Genomic DNA, 16332 nt, shown 5'->3' with positions numbered 1-16332 from the left:
GCTTCCAAATACTGTGTGTAACATTAAGTAGGGGACAGTAGTAAAGGCATTGTGAATATTTATCATATGCAGGTGTAGTGTTTAGCTGATGAAGGCTCCTCTTGTTCAGTCTAGTATTATACACTCTAAGCAACACCCAGCCAACTTTTTTTAAAAAAGTCGGTATCTTTATTATGTAACTACCCATTGTACTACACCTGCTATTAAAAGTCTCACTTTGTTTGATCGTGTTCCCAGGAATCTTGTGTATAACTGTTTCATTTATTTGATTTATTGCAAAAGATGATAGATGACTTCTGTTTTCAAAACTCAACAGTATGCTAGTTGGTAGATGTCCATTAATAAATAAATGCTTGTGATCATTTGAAAGGTATGTCAGATAGATGTTCATGCAACAACATGGAAACCAGTTTGTTGCTTATTTCTTATAACAGCACTGTATTTATCTGGAGGGGATTTTACATACCCCCAAAGATAAAGGGATACACCTACTTATCTAGAAACATATTGCTTATCTTATATGTGTATATATACAATTAAGTATATATATACACTTATACGTATATATACTAATATATAAAAGTACCTATAGATATATAGGTCCTACCCTAGATATATAAGTAGTAGTATATATAGATATAGTAGTTATACTGTGTGTATATATACACTATACTATATATCGTATATAGTAGCTACAGTAGGTAAGTAGTATATATAGATATACAAGATCTATACTGTAGATATATAAGCATCTGTGTATATATATCTGCAATACACTTATACGTATATATTATACATTAGTGTACAGATTATGCTTATCTAGTATGAGTTATTACTAACTTAAAAACTCAGTGAGCTATTACTTGCTTAAAACTACACTCATCTTTAACACCCAGAAAAAAAAGATTCAAAATATAGCTTATGCTGTCAGTAATAAAAAAAAATCTGCAAGCCAGATGGTGTTAACATATATCTAATACCAGAAATATGTTGTTGGCAATCATTTCGGTTATGAAGAATACAATTATCAAGTGTCCTTCATATTTATTTTTATATAGCGACTAGATAGATCAACAAGCTCACTAGCTAAAAGTATGATTTTCATCTCTATTGCCATTTATATCTAAATATATTTTCAAGTGCTTTATAAATATTGAAGCCCGATCACATTCTGTGGCACAAATCTACCTACAATAATTAAGCTAATGTTCACAAAAGAATGTGTGATATTGTCTGAATGAGTCTTACCAGTCTAGTGGATCCAATGGGTTTTACTACATATACTTCCATGGCAAGAAGAGAAAAACCTAATTTTATAGCCCTTTTGAGAATGCAGTTCTACAGACAGCTCTGTGTATGGAATCCCACTTTGAGGACTACACAACAGGTACACAGCGTGGCTAATGGGATGTCTATTCAAGTTTTGTATAAACCTTCCCTAGCTAACAAATACCAAATGGGTAATTTGGTAGTGATTCAGTTGCCAGCATGCAACTGAATGCATGATACCTATCTACCGGCATTTGGAATATCCTGGTAAATCTTGGACAGCCACTCTGGCAGGTGTAACACAGGATCTGAGAGTGACACATGTATGTCTGGAGAAGCAACTGGAGGTCCAGAGGGATACTGTAGTGCAACTCAGATTGTGCTAGGCACTTACATTTAGGTGACAGAATGTCCCCTTCATTTATTTTTCTTTTTGAAAAATATTTGTAACATATTACACAATTTAGGAGAAGGTCACTTATTGAGTTAAGATTACCACCTCAGTAAGAGTTACAGTAATTGTTCAGTAACACCTTCACAGTTATTTTAGATTGTGATAGTTACTGTATCACTTCATTATTTATGTAATACAAGCAAATGAAGAAAAAGTGACTGACTACTCAAATGGAATTTGAACGGAAAGTGAAGATGTCCTTATTTTTGGTAATGAATTTCTTATAATTCCACATGCAGAGTAATGGCGTGAGTTACTTTGTAGTTCAAAACTACTTATGGCAACACAGAGGACAGTAGGAGGGTTCTGACATAAACTTTTATTTACCTAGGTACATATTTCTGCATCTGTTCTCCTGTGTCACAGACTCTGTTTCTGTACATAAAAGTTCTCAGTGACTTGACAGCTTCTCTAGAGAACTATATATCATTCACTTTCAGACCACAGCAACTTTAGAGCCAGACTGAAGAATGGAATAGAAGTCAGAACCCAAAGTGGGTAACTGAAAGAGGTTCAGGAAGGGATAGGCAGGTAGGTAACAAACAAGTTTTGGAAGAATGACATGAAAAAATGTTTAGTGCAAAGGGAGGTGGGAAATGGAAATCAGTGCAAGTTTAGGGAGTAGTCTGGGATATAACTTTTGGAAGGCAGTAGCAGTTGGGATCTCTGATTATGAATGACAAATCAGAAAATAGAATTAAAGCTTCAGTGGGAAGTGCAGAGGGGTAAAATGAGAAAGAAAACAACAGTCAGAAACAAAAGGCATGGATAAGGGTAGGGATGACAAAGACTGAAGCAGGAGCAAGCTTGTGAGATGGTTTGCAACTGTCATCAGTTCTTTTGGTAGTTCAAGAAGCAAAGATCTTTGAGGTGGATCCAAAGACTTGGCCTTGCTGACAAATCATGTGGGTATCTGTGGTGCTGCAGCCCCCCGGGCCACTCTGGTATCCCAGAATGACCCTTATTGTGTTGTTATCTTAGTCATAATGACTTGGGTGCCAGGCAATCTCTGTCCACCCCTGGGCCATCTGTTCCCTGACCTGTGTACTAGAATTGTGGCCAGAATGTAAAATATTGACCAAAGCCATTCGTTTCGACCCTATAAATGGCAACCCAGGAGGGAGACCCTTCGAGCTCTCTGGGACCGCAGTGGGCTGTGTGATCCTGTATCTCCCCCTGGGCTGGGATGCCTCTCAGGGTAGAATTCATGAAGATTGAAAGGTCATCTGCTGACAAATTCATGAAGAATCAAAGGCCTGATTTCTTGAGTTTTGCAGGCTGTTCTCTGAGGAACATCAGCACATAAAAGTGAGTAATTTATGAAACTCATGAGAAGAGAAATTTTATTCACAGGTTAACCTTGGTGTGTGTGCAATATGTGTATATATATATTTATTATCACTATTCACATAAACCATTGACTAAGTCTGAGACTAAGATCAGACCTAGTTGCACCTAGACTTCTCTCTGAAAGAAGTTTAGAAAGCAAAGTGGTCTATTCCGAACCTCATGACTCAGTGGGAGGGACCTCCTTATCCCCTGCATCCACAATCCCTCTGAATCGTTTTAACTTGAGCATACCTCAATTTTACTTTGTGCACATCTTCTCTGTAAGTAATAGAGTGAACCTTGCCATTCTCAAACCTTTAACTAAGTTGCTATGTTAATTGTAAGAAATTCCATCAAATTGCTATTTAAAATTGGCTGATGCTGTTAAGAATTATAAAACCTAAATTTGTGATCTATCTCAAAAATATTAATAAACCTTAAATTGCTAACTACAGCTGTGTAACCAGACATATTCCCGACAATTTGGTGTAGTCAGCCATATTCACAAACTTGCATTTGTGACAATTTTGGTGTAGTAGGCAGGATACACAAGGTTGTATTTGTGACAATTTGGTGCAGTTGGCCATGTCGACAAACCTGCATTTGTGACAGTATCAGCACAATTCAAATTCCTGGACAAAATTATTTCTCTAGGTCTAGCATTATATGTACATTTCTTTACAAGTAGAAGCTTTCCCTAGATTGTATAGAGAGTGATTAACTAATATAAAGTCAGCAATGCATAGGTTGTGTATGATTTGTAAAGCCTTTGGCACTGTTTTCAAAAGCATTCTTCTGGAAAAACTGGCTGCTCGTAGCTTGGACATGTATAACATTCACTGGGTTTAAAAACTGGCTGGATGGTGGGCACACAGACTGGTAGTGAATGGAGTTAAATCCAGTTGGTGGCTGGCCAAAAGTGGTGATGCCGAGGTTCAGTTTTGGGACCAGTCTTGTTTAGTAACTGTATCAATGGTCTTGATGAGGGGATCAAGCGCACCCTCAGTAAGTTTGCAGATGACACCAAGTTAGGTGGGAGTGTTGATCTGCTTGAGGGTAGAAAGGCTCTGCAGAGGGGCTTGGACAGGCTGGATCAATGGGTCAAGGCCAACTGTATGAGATTCAACAGGGCCAAGTGCCAGGTCCTGCAATTCAGTCATAAGAATCACATGCAACTCCACAGGCTTGGGGAGGAGTGGCTGGGGAGCTGCCCAGTGTAAAAGGACCTGGGGGTGTTGGTTGACAGCCAGCTGAACATGAGCCAGCAGTGTGCCCAGGTGGCCAAGAAGGCCAGTAGTATCCTGGCTTGTATCAGGAATAGTGTGGCCAGCGGGAGTAGGGAAGTGATTGTCCCCCTGTACTCGGCACTGGTGAGGCCACACCTTGACTACGGTGAACAGTTTTGGGCCCCTCACTGCAAGAAAGATATTTTGTTGCTGGAGCGTGTCCAGAGAAGGACAACAAAGCTGGTGAAGGGTCTGGAGAGCAAGTCGTCTGAGGAGAGGGTGAGGGAACTAGGATTGTTTAGCCTGCAGAAAAGGAGGCTGAGGGGAGACCTTAACACTCTCTACAACTACCTTATGCGAGGTTGTAGTGAGGTGGGTGATCATCTTTTCTCCCAAGTAAGAAGTGTTAGGACAAGAGGAAACAGCCTCAAGTAGCACCAGGGGAGGTTTAGATTGGATATTAGGAAAAACTTCTTCATTGAGAGGGTTGTCAGGCATTGTAACAGGCTGCCCAGGGAAGTGGTTGACCCACCATCCCTGGAGGTATTTAAAAGATGTGTAGACATGGTACTTAGGGACATGATTTAGTAGTGGACTTGGCAGTGCTAGGTTTGTATTCGGACGTGACAATCTCAAAGGTTTTTTCTAACCTAAGCAATTCTCTGATTATATAATTCTATGATTTATTCTCCGGGTCCCTTATTAAAGTAATGAAAATATCTGACTGCAAGGACCCCCAGTCCTGGTGAGAGCAAGATTTTCTCACACAAGGTGTTCCAATATTAAATTATCCTAATTTTAGAAAAAGTGGGTTTGTGGGGTTTTTTGAGTTGGTTGTGTTTTTTAGGGGTGTTTGTTTGTTTGTTTGTTTGAAACCAGTTTGTGTGTTCACCCCACCCACTCACCCACCCCCCTGCCCCAGTAATATGTACTCTACAAATAGTGGCAAGAGAGGCAGAACCATAATAACTTAAAACTTCATGTGATATTTCCAGGGTATAGGGGTACATGTTAGAAAAATGTGTATTATTATGTGAACAGGTGATATTATCATACACCCAAAACAACATCACATTGGCTACATTTTTATTTGTTGTTCTACTTCAGACTCCCATTTTCTTATGTGTTTGTGTTCTTTGATGACTGCTGTATGACAATTAATCAAATCATGATGTGCTATGATTAATGCATCCAAAATAGAAAACAAAACAACAAAATGCTTCCTTTAATCTTGCCTCTTGAGTGGAAATAGCCTTTACCTCTAAAAGTTACTCAACCTTTTCACACTACTGTAGAAGGTGTTCTGTAAGTGGCTACCTCAGTCTAAGAGACCCAACACTTTCCCTTCAGTTGTGACTGTGTGACTAACATGTGATGCTGATAACTGAAAATCAGGAAAGACTTGGAAAGCTGTCACTCTCCGCCTACTTTCCAAGGTTTCTGACCCTGAAAGAACAGATACCTGAATTGATATAGGTACTCATCTTCATCTAAAAATGTCCAATATGTTTAACTTCAGTTGTTCAAAGATGTACCCTGTATTGTCCAAGGTAATTCCCTATAATCTCAGCTGGAAGAGGGATATTTAGACTTAGTTTTTGCAGATGTTTAGATATCCCTATTTTCGCAGTTACTTTATGCAGGGTTCAAGTAATTATATTGGTCAGGCTTAAATGGAAGCTTGAAAGTTAGGATAATTCATGCCTATATCACTTACATTCTAAAGTGGCTACTTCTTGCCTTGCTTTTCTTTTTATTTAGCCCTTTGTCAGATCCAGTCCACCATCTCATATTGATCTTATATTGAGATCTTGTTGAGCTTTTGAATCTTCAGCATGTCCTTAGTGTTGTTTTGGATGTTTCTGATGGGCAACAACTTTCAGGATTCTTTTCTGTATCACCAAAATAAACTCTTTAAGTCTTTTATAGAGCCGTTTATATTTTTTCTTTCCCAGCCTCGTTCTCAATGATAGGGATTGTTATCTTCTTTGTGACTCTGTAACCATTTGGAAACTATAAAAACAACCTGTAAATGGTCAGATTTTGAGCAGATGTTTTCGGGGCATAGGTTTACGTTTTAAAATAGTGTATCCTATTATTTTTACAGTATTTCAGGAATTAAATGAATTCACTAACTTTTAATTGATAGACTGTTAGAGATACATCACAGCTGGGAAAGTTTTGGAAAATTTCTTATCTAAATCCCACAAAAATCGGTTACAGTATTACAGTGATTTTGATAGATATGAGAGACAGGCAACTACATTACAGCTAAATCTGTGCCTATTATTATTTGTCCAAAAGTTCAAAATTTAAAGTGGATTCCAAGTTGTGTTTGCCTGAAAGAACAATGTTGCCATATTTTGCTGTCTTTCAGGTTAGTCACAAAATTTCCAGTAATTTAATTTTAATATTTTTTTATTTGTTATGCAAGACACATCCTTCAAAGTATGAGTGATGAGTATGTTAGATCATTTAGTGTTTTTTCATGTATAGCCTTATGAATTACTCTAATTAGATATGAGTGATTACTGTATGTTTTACTACTTTCAGAAAAAGATAGGCAAATGTGGTAATTAAAGACTACAGGATATGTTACAATACTGGTGAGCAAATGTGTTCGGTACACTGCATTAGTTGGCTTAATAATGAGTGAGATCACTGGATTAAATTCATATGTTTTCAGTAGCCCATGAGGATGTTTGGACAAGGAATAGATATAGATATTCAAGTTAGGAAGCAAACATAATGATCGATATTTGTAAAACTGAAAAACTGTCTTTTTTATTCCTTAGCTTTCTGGAACACATATTTACATTAAAATAAAAGAAGTTTTGCATTGCTTTCTTACATTTAATACCCTACTGCTACAAAATGAACTATATTTGATAGACTGTTCATATCTGAAAAGTGATGCTAGGCAAGACACAATGCTTTAATGAAAATCTATGTTGGTATGTTTTCAAAAGATCCACTATAAAATCTTGTCAGGCTGCTGGCTAGCTGTAGCAAGTGGCATGGCAGTAAACATGCTCTTTTCTGTTTTAGAGGAACAAAAGTCTGCCAGTTTTTATTTAGGCTTTTAACTTCTTCATTTCACATATTCCAATCCTTTATCAAGCTATTTATATTATTCGCACTACTATGTTTCCTACTGCTCCATAAGTGAACAGGGGTGTAGAATGAGATAATTCTGGAAACAATTACTCAAGTTTAACTGAAAAGTAAAATTCCCATAGATCTCCATAACTGAGGGTCATTTCTTCCTGCCAGCAGAAGAACCATCAGATGACAGAAAGTAATGAATATATCGTCTTCTAAGTTGTGGTTATTCTGTATGTCAGATCATTTTTCACTGCCCTGAAGACTTGCCTGGTTTCTTTGCATAAGTGTTCACCCTGTTGATACTGAAGTTGTGGAAGAGGGAAAGAAAACAAGCACATAAATAAAAGGGAAATAAGATTTTGTCTCCAAACACCAATACAAGGAAATGGAATGAGATAATCAAGAGCAAATGGCATTTGCTAAAATATTGCTACGGAGATGAGTTCAGAGCCAGTTGTTTAACTCCTTTCCCAGAATACTTTGATTGAATTATTTGATCAGTCAGTTACAAATGTCAAAAAACAATGCTGCTTTCATCTTGGCAGGCTATGAGGGTCTTTTTTTCATTCTTGGGCTGCACATTCAAATTAAAAAGGAAAAAAAAATCTACTGTGTTTTGAATATATTGCTGTTTTGGTACTGTTATGTTAAGACAGGAAAAAGTAAGTTAGTTTTTATAATATTTTGAGAGACAACAGTAGCTTCACTCTCTCCCCAGACTTCTATCTCAGCAGGGCAACATGAGAAGTAAGACATGAGCACCCACCTTTTCTGCTGTTCAAGCAAACTGCTTTGGTGGAGGCTCCTCCACCCCCATGCATACCTTCTAATAATAACCTGATGGTTCAGAAATTCTATAAAGAGATAAAAATGTAGTTTCAATAAATTTTAATCTTTCACTGAGCTCACATTTCCTTTCTGTGTGTTCAGTGGATGAGATATTGTGTAGTAGAAAACCAGTGCCTTCTTAGCTAGTTCTTTTCACTACAAATTTCGAAAGATAATAGTGATCTGTGTCCCGTTATTTCAAATTAAATATGTAGTTTTCTTGATTGGGTTCCAGTTAGGATTCCCAAAGAAAAAAATCTCTGAATACCTCAACACAAGCACTTTCCTCGGTATTTGTTGATCGTATTGTAACTTAGCTTAGTGACTTTGTGAGATTCTCTGCTAATTTACTGAATCATTCCCATGACTCTATAGGGAAAATGCATACAGAAAAGGGACAAAAGACAAAAGTACCTAAATAATGCAGTGTTTAGAATATTAAAAGCTCCTTTAGGTTTAACCTTGGATACTGTTATTTATCAAGTTCTAGACTTGTCTGAAAAACTTTAGGAGAGGTTGCTAGCAAAGATTTAGGTATGTAGTAAATTAGTGACGTATGAATAGGAGTTCTTCAAATCTCAGTTTTACATGTGAGGACTCTAAACAAACACTAAATAACAAATTTTGGGGGAGATTTAGACCTCAGTCATTTTTTTGGTACTGATTCTCTTCATGTGTTATTATCAAAATATATAATTTTGTCTGCTAAATACCCATTTGCAGTACAATGATGAACTATTTCTTTTGGATAAATTTGAAGATACACTTCTGTGTGAAGGCAGGTTTTTTTTCCTTATTTGTTTGTTGTTTGAATTAATTTTACTTTTATGTGAGTACTTAGTGCTACTATATGGTTATCATTATGATTGAAAGTTTAATTGGTTTTAAAACACCAGAAAATTTTTTTATTACTTTTTCTTATTGCCACATAAATCTAAATGATGATAACAGTAACAATAATTTTAATAACAATAGTGTATAGAAAGTCTGGGTTTATGCATCTACTTTCTTCAAAATAACTTCTCAATACTTCAGTCTTCTGCTCATTAATGACTTTGACTTTTTTTGGGGAAAATAATACAACTTTATTGTAGAGATGAAAAGGAAATAAAACATGTGGTGACTACATGCCTTCAAAAGAAAACGTTATTGGAAGGCCAGACTATACTGTTAAATTTTGTATGTTTCTAACTTTTTTTTCAGAAACAATATTTTAGAAAAGATACAAAAGAGAACTAAAGGGGGGTTTTAGTTTGTGGGTGTTTTTTTGTGTTACAGGGCTTTTTTCAAATGTGTAATGAAAGCAGTACTGAACAATAACAAACCACAACTTCTCTTTGTCAAGCAAATGGCACATCTTACTGATAGAGCCCTTTCTTTTTGTTAGGTTATTAACTCATTCAATTTTAGGAGCAAGGAGAAAACTGCTTTACTTAAAATATCAGAGTTTGAGCTCACATATAAGCCATTTCACAAAGATAATAATAAATATTTTCTTCTAACTCAGTATCATAGATTAATGTTTTAAAATACGTGTATATTGTATACCATTTTCCTTGCTACTTGGCTTTTATTGAGGTTGTTTAAATGGAAAATGTGAAATGGGAAAAGCTGTTTTTATTTTAAAAGCTACAGAGCTAATTTTCACTAATTGTTTCTCTAGTGTTTAAATTACATATAACTGAGTAGTTTGAAGTGAATACTTTATTTGATATATTTTACCTCTTTACTTGAATTCCACATGACAACCATACAATTATGATAGAATAAATTTGAAAATGTCTGATGGATAATGTTATTGAAAAATTCCTGGTCTGAGAATAACCCTCAACACATATGCTGTGTAGCTATGGTTATATGTATAAATAAAGCTTTTTTGTTGTTGTTTTTTGTAATCACAAATCATTCATAATCAGACTCTGGATCAAAATGGGAAAATGAGGTAAAATTAAATTAATTGTCTTCATTCAGTAAGGTTAAATACATTGATATAGGCTGGGATTCTTGCTTGGTCACTCTTAAAAAGAACTTTTTATAAAATAAAACCTAGGTTTTTAGAATAAATTTCTGCATATGAATTAGCAGCAATCATCAGTATTCACTATTTATTTAAGTACTATTTCTCTTATTATTTTTTTTCTCCTTAATTGTGCAAAACTGTTATACTTTCCAGAATAGGTACAGATATGGCCCATGTTAACCACAGGTCTGACTTTGCATGGCCGTGATGAAAAACATTTCTCAGATCTTATGCAGTCTTTGTCCTCAATGTGTAGCAGAATTGCTCTAGTGTTTTCAGTGTGATACTGTGCCTTGAGTGGCAGTTCTCCCTCTGCCATTCATGGTTCTCACTGTAAATATACCTTTTCAGTTCTTACTCCTCCTCTTCCCCTTGGAACAATGACACAATGACACTTACAAAAAATTAACAAGCTGTCTCTATAAGGAAATGATTAATTTTTACAGAACGAAATCTATCTATTTAAAGGAAAATATACATCAAAATAAAATATAGTGCACAGATATCAATCTAGTTTCTGTCAGGTTTCTGCTGAAAGTTCTCAACAAGTTCATAGCTGACCTATAGTTTCTTTAACTCCTTCACCCTTTCCTACAAAGAAAAGCACCTTTAAATTCTTATTTTTCTTTTGAAATTCAGTTTCTCTGTCCTTTTTGAATGCAGTATGTAGATCTTGCGTTCCCTCCGTTGCGTTGTATACAGGATCTGGCTAGGATAAAATTAACTTTCTTCAATAACCTGCTACTTGGTGCTGCACTTTGCATTTGTGGTTAAAACAGAGTTGGTAGCACAGCAGTATTCACTGTGTGCATGGCATCCAGTGAGTGGGCTGGGGAAGAAGTTGGGAGGAACATAGCTGAGACAACTGACCCCAACTGACCAAAAGGATATTCCATACTGTATGACATTGTCCTCAGCAGTAAAAGCTCTAGGAAAGGAAGAAGAAGGCGTATGTTCATGGATATGACATTTGCCTTCCCAAGCAACCATTACAAGTGTTGAGGTTTTGCTTTCCAGGAAGTGGCTAAACCTCCGCTTGTCAATGGGACATAGTGAATAAATCCTTTGTTTTTCTTTCTTTGCACATGCAGCTTTTGATTTCCCTATTTAACTATCATTATCTCAGTCCACAAGGCTTCTCTCCTTCCTTCTATTCTTCCCTGTCCAGAAAGAGAGGGGAGTGAGCAAGAGGCTGGGTGGGCGTTTAGTTGTAGGCCATGGTCAACTCATCACACCTTGTGACTTTTCATCAGGGTTTCAGAGTGTGTTACTCTAGTATCAATGTTGCTGGCTTTTTGTTTTATTTTGTCTTCCCCACAGGATTTTATCAAGCTAAATTTTGTTAATCTATAATTTAAATCTTACGCCAAACACAAAAATAGCTTTAGTCTACTGTCCTGATCACATATTTAGTTCATAAAATTATTGCATATCTATATTCTCAAGTCATGGCATAATATCTTTACAGCTATTAAAAGCTGTATAAACAGATATGTATTTGAGAGATATTAATATAAATTTATCCTGAATTTTGAATGAACGATGCCTTGTATATGATCTTTTAAAAAAATTTGTTTTATATAAGTCAGAACTATACAACAAAATACAGTTCGATTGGTTTGCCCTTATTTTTACAAGGTAATTTATGTGATGGTACCACAACTCTGACAAACATTCTGGCAAGAACTGAGTGTTTCACACCCTTTGAGACTTTCCTGTCAGCACGCTTAGGTTTCAAAGCATCTGACAGTATCAAGCATTAGTTCATAAATACATAGTAATTGAGAATGTTTAATATTGATTAGATGAGTAAAGTGACATTCATCTACCAAGATGCTGTCTAAAATCTGAGGCACATAATGTAAGCTATTTATCTAGATGTCCTCTACAGTCAATGGAAAGAGGCATCTTGCAAAAGGTTACATTTTCTCTAAACATAAGTGACAAAGAGAGGAGGGGTGAATCACTTCCTGCAGGTGGTTCATCAGTAATTGCATGACCAGTATGCACTACCAATGTAACTTCTATATAGCTGCCTATAAGTAAGATTAATCCCACTCTTAATTGCACCTTATTTCCTCTTCACATACTTTAAAGATGTATACTGCAAATGTTTGACTTAACAAATCAAAACATCTTTCCAGATATATATATATCCACAGCATTTCCTCAAAATTATAATTTTACATAAACACTTCTGCTGATAAATCTGACTGCTGTCCAGAATATTTAGGCATATTATACAAAAAAGTGTTATATCTGTACTCAAAGAGAAATTTTATGCATAATGCATAATTAAATGTAAGGGCTCTCAATGCTCAAGTAAAGGCAATACATTTATATAAGTGAGGACAATATGTAGAATTACTGTAAAGAAACTGAAAAAATGTATTAGGACTATAAACATTCATGTCTCTGTTAATGAACCGATTGCAAATCCTCCGGATTTAGGAATAAACTTTCCCAAATTTAGCTTTTTAATCCTTTGTGGTTTTTTCCTTTCCAGTTATATCATGCCATCTTTGCTCCCTGCATATTATCTTCTGTCTTCCTCTGTAGCACTCATCATAGGTAATCAACACTCATAGATAGTGATGTGGTTTTCCTTTGTCTGTATTTTCTTTCCCATGCATTGGGTTTCATGCTGACCAATAATGTGTGTTATTAAGAAGTTCTCATGGATGTCATGTAACATTAGCAAAAAAATGAAACTGCATAATTGCATTCAATAATTAACAAACCATATTAAAATTCCACTGATATGTTTTAATCTGGTAATAGTTTGCATTTTATTTATTATTATTATTTAATTGGTTATTGATCTTTCATTGGACAGATCCCTTATCAGAATTGTACTCTGATTTTTTTGCCAGATACGTCAGATACTGTTATTCCCCAAGGATCATCCACAATTCTTAAAGCCAGCAGAGTGTTACAGAGAAATAAGTCTTTCGGTCTCAGTAGAAGTACAAAGACTAGAAAATGTATAATACTTATCTTTTTCCTCACTAAGGTACACTCATATTTTTTGAGGTATCAGTTCAGAGAAACTAAGGCCTGTAAAACATATTAGCTTGTTTAGTGTTCAAAATTTATTTCTTCACACACACGCAAAGTGCTTTGCAAAAATTTTATGCACTAATCAAGCACTAGGATTCACAAGTAGAGAGTCTTTTGCCTATGTTGTGTCCCACTGGTAAGAATTATAACCAGACACAGGGACCCTCCAGGGGGATTAAAAAGAAAAGTGCAAAATTAGGACTTAGCATGAGTAAAGCAAATTCACGTACTTGTCAGGGTCATTTTCCTACATCTTGCATCAGGCATCATCAAAACCTCAGTCCAGTCAGTGTCTTTCAAGCAAAGCTTCAAGCTGATAAAAATATGTCCAACTTCCAATGAGATTTATTTAATTTAGTTTATTAACCCATTTTTTGATTACAAGGTAATGTATGAAGTTCACATTATATTTAAAATTAATATTCTACATATATTTTTGTCTGTAACACTAGCTACTCAAACCAAACATAGTAGTTACATTAGGTAGTTATCTTCATTAGCTTTAGATAATAGGCAGTAAATGTAGAATGTGCTATCCCTGGTCATCTTCCCCTATCATCCTCCCCAGTTGAGTCATCTTCCCCCAGACGACTAAGTAGCTCATCTCTTATTGCTCTGGCAATATCTGTTCAAGGTTGAGATCAAGAAACATCTAACCGGTGTTCAGCATTGTTGTTGGAGAAGCCACTGAGAAAAGGCAACAAGACAGAAATATAGTAAAAAAGAGAGAAGAAGTCAGGACATCTGCCTCATTTCTCATGCAGTAGGTTCTGTTCTCCTAGAATGGATCATCTCATAGTGTAATACATATGAAAAGAGCAACATGCTGTGCTCTGAAGGTAGAGTACCAACTGCTGCCTCTCTACAGGACAACAATAACTGAGCTTCCATCCTTGGTGGTGCTGTAGTTTAGATTAGTTCTTTGTGTTTTCATTGGTATCGTACTCAAAACAGTTGGCTTTTTTTCATAGCATTCTGAATAAGTCTACCAGGAACTGTACATGGGGCCATACTCAGTCTTTATGAAGGAAGTGTGAGAGGCCATTGGAAGATGGACACCTCTCACTCTCAAGATAGAAATGGATTGTTTTCTGAGGCTTGTAGAAATTTCCAAACTTTTTTTTTTTTTTTCCCCGGAAGCGAATGGTTTTAAATTTGGAAAATACCAAACAAATAACCTTTTCTGTATCCTTATCAATGAAGATCCCACAAAAAGCCAAAATGCATGCAATCAGGAATGGATTCCAATGTCTTCCTCAAGTTATAGAGAAAACAGTCCTTATTCCATGCCTCTGTCTAGGAGGATTATTTTGGAAGATAAATGCATATTGATGATACTAATGGACTTTAGAATGAGGGAAAGTTAATTCAGCTTTGGTTGTGCAGCCTACGTCATGCAGTACACAAATGATGTCCTGATTAGGAACTGCAGAAGCTGTCCTTAAACCAATGGTTTACTTGGGTGCTTACTATTTTTTTGCCACTGTTATCTCAAAACTAAATCAGAATATGCAAATGGAAGTTTTCAGATGTTTGGGTCTCCCTTTCCAAAAATTTATTCACACTGAGTTTTATAGTAGATAGTTTTTCATATATTGCACAAGATGTTAATAGAAAGCGTTACTTCTCCTAACAAACTGTCTCACAGAGTGCCTGAAGCTAGTGGTCCAAAGAGATGGCATATGCAGTTTCTAGACATAATTCCTATACCAGTGAAGTCACTGTGAGTTATGTTCTGCATTTCCTTGGCTAACGCACTACTAACATGCTAAACATACTCTCACTTTTCCTCACTCCTTACTGCCTGCACAGCGTTTTTATCCTTTCTTAACTACCTTTTCCCCAAGGTACCATCACCTTGGCTGAGGGGCTCAGCTGTGCCCTGTGGTGGGCCTGTTGAATGGTCTTAGGTGCTTCCAGGATGATAATGCACTTCTTGTGTTAGAGACTGTATGTAATTTTACAGAATACAGTTTTCCATTTTAAGCCAAGTTTGCGTCATACTAGTTGGAAAACTGTTTGTCAGGGCTCTGCTGTTTTCTAAGTGTATTTCACCTAGATTGGTTTCAGAATTCTCACAAAATATTACATTCCCTTTGTTATCCTTTTTAGGCTGCAGTAGCCATACTTTTTAGCTTATAAATAATTACAGCAATGTACAGACTTTGAAAAGCAATATTGTAATAATTGTCATTTGACATTTTTACAACTTCATCCCCAAACATGAATAAAACATTAAAATATGTTATAAAAATAAAATCATTACTTGCCAGACATTCTGAATGGGGAGACAACAGTTAAAATATCAACCTGGATATATTGTACAATTACGATTAAAGCTGCTTAATGTTGAAAATTACTTTGAAATGTTGCATTTTCAGACATTTATTTCAAAAATGCTGAAGTTCAGTTTAGATAGGCATACATAAAAAGCAAACACCTTTGAAGATACAATTTACTGTGCACTTTAATTTCTGAAATCAGCAGGCATTCAGTTTAGACTTGTGCACATATCCTCATAGAATTTAATGACTTTAAGCATAGAGAAGTATATAAATATTATTGTACAGTTTTTTTAAACAATATTTTGAATGTATAAAGCCACAACCTGGACAGCCAAATATCAACATAAAACATACACATATTTTTTATCTAAAAACAACAACAGAAATGTGTATGTAGAAAATCACTTGTAAGATATACCTGGCAGAGAAACCAGAACAAGTTTAGGATAGATGAATTCAGGAAAATGAAAGAAGGAAAAAAACAAAATACTATCTTTTGTTAACATATGAGATTTCATTTACACTAATAAAAAGGTAATTAGTGAAAGTAGATGCGTACACCTTATAACTTACATTATTTTAATTAGTTTCTGATTTTTTTCTATTCCTTTAACAGATGAATATATAAATCTCATTGGAGACTGTGGAAAACATCTAAAATGCAGTTAATTAATCCTTGTATACATGATAATGAGTTTTTAATATCACATAAATCAGTAAAACTATATTAGTATAATCCCAGGTAAGATTTTTGCG

The sequence above is a fragment of the Phalacrocorax aristotelis genome, chromosome 1 (genome assembly GCF_949628215.1).
Source record: "Phalacrocorax aristotelis chromosome 1, bGulAri2.1, whole genome shotgun sequence".
NCBI classification, from domain to species: Eukaryota; Metazoa; Chordata; class Aves; order Suliformes; family Phalacrocoracidae; genus Phalacrocorax; species Phalacrocorax aristotelis.
Note: the sequence above shows the minus strand (reverse complement) of the source record.